The sequence below is a fragment of the Agrilus planipennis genome, unplaced genomic scaffold (genome assembly GCF_000699045.2).
Source record: "Agrilus planipennis isolate EAB-ADULT unplaced genomic scaffold, Apla_2.0 scaffold154, whole genome shotgun sequence".
NCBI lineage: Eukaryota > Metazoa > Arthropoda > Insecta > Coleoptera > Buprestidae > Agrilus > Agrilus planipennis.
This window is the reverse complement of record NW_020439244.1, coordinates 465,935-467,080: the sequence shown is the minus strand read 5'-3', so window position 1 is coordinate 467,080 and position 1,146 is coordinate 465,935.

Here is a 1,146-nt window from a genome sequence, read left to right as displayed (position 1 = left end):
ATTATATATATAAAAGAAGATGTGAGTGCCGTCAGCACAGAGCAAAGTAGTATTACGTAAATAAAAGTTAGTAATTTCAGCAATTTCTTATGCTGAAGTGTACAATTCCTTTAAATTTTAATCATTGATTACTATATATCTATTAAAAAACCATAATGGCCGACATCAGTGACAATGCAACAACAATTGAAAAAGAATGATGGCCGACAACCGCAACAATTAGAATAAGAATGATGGCCGACAATTGCAACAATTAGAAAAGAATGATGGCCGACACTACGTCATAGGAGAACAATAAAAATGGCCGGGGGCAGGGGAAGAACTAGTCTAAATTAACTATTTTTCCATTGGTCTAGGACTGTATTTCCAAAAATGAAACGCAAATCTATTTAAACAATGTACATCAAATTTTAAACATTGTTTGCATGTATTTGATAACTTATATCGATTTATTTTATTTTAATAACAATTTTATGTTATATTATTTGTCGCACTAATTAATATTTTTGAGAAAATGCGAAAAATTATAATTTCCCTTTAACAAGAGGCCTAACGTGCCATCTGGCGAAGCTTTAGTACAAAGTCAACTTTGAAATGCAATTTGTATTTGGTAATAAAAACATTTGCTATAACTACTTATATCAGGTTGAAACGTAAGACTATTCAAACAATATATACCAAATTTTAAACTTTGTTTGAGTGTATTTTACACTTTATATCGTTTGATTTTATTTCGAAAACAGTATTAACTTGAATTATTTGTTGTGTAATTAACATTATGGGAAAATATTGAAAATTATAATAATTTTCCTTCAAAAAGGGACTTGTGGTGCCATCTAACGAGTCTCTATTACTAAGTCGAACCTTAAATTCAAATATGCATTTGATACTTAAAACTTTTGCAATCAATACTAAACTTATAAAATTAGTAAATACACTAATTGTTGATAAAAAACAGTCTGTTAATTATGCAGAATAGAATTTATAATCTTTTAGCTTTAATTTACGTTAAAATTGCTAAAAATTAATGATATTTGAAAATGCTGAAATAGCAAATGGGTAAATGATAGTAAAATGCTTTTTTTTTTTAAATTAATTGCATGAATTTCACCCCACATCATTTTAAAACATTTGCATAATTGTCCT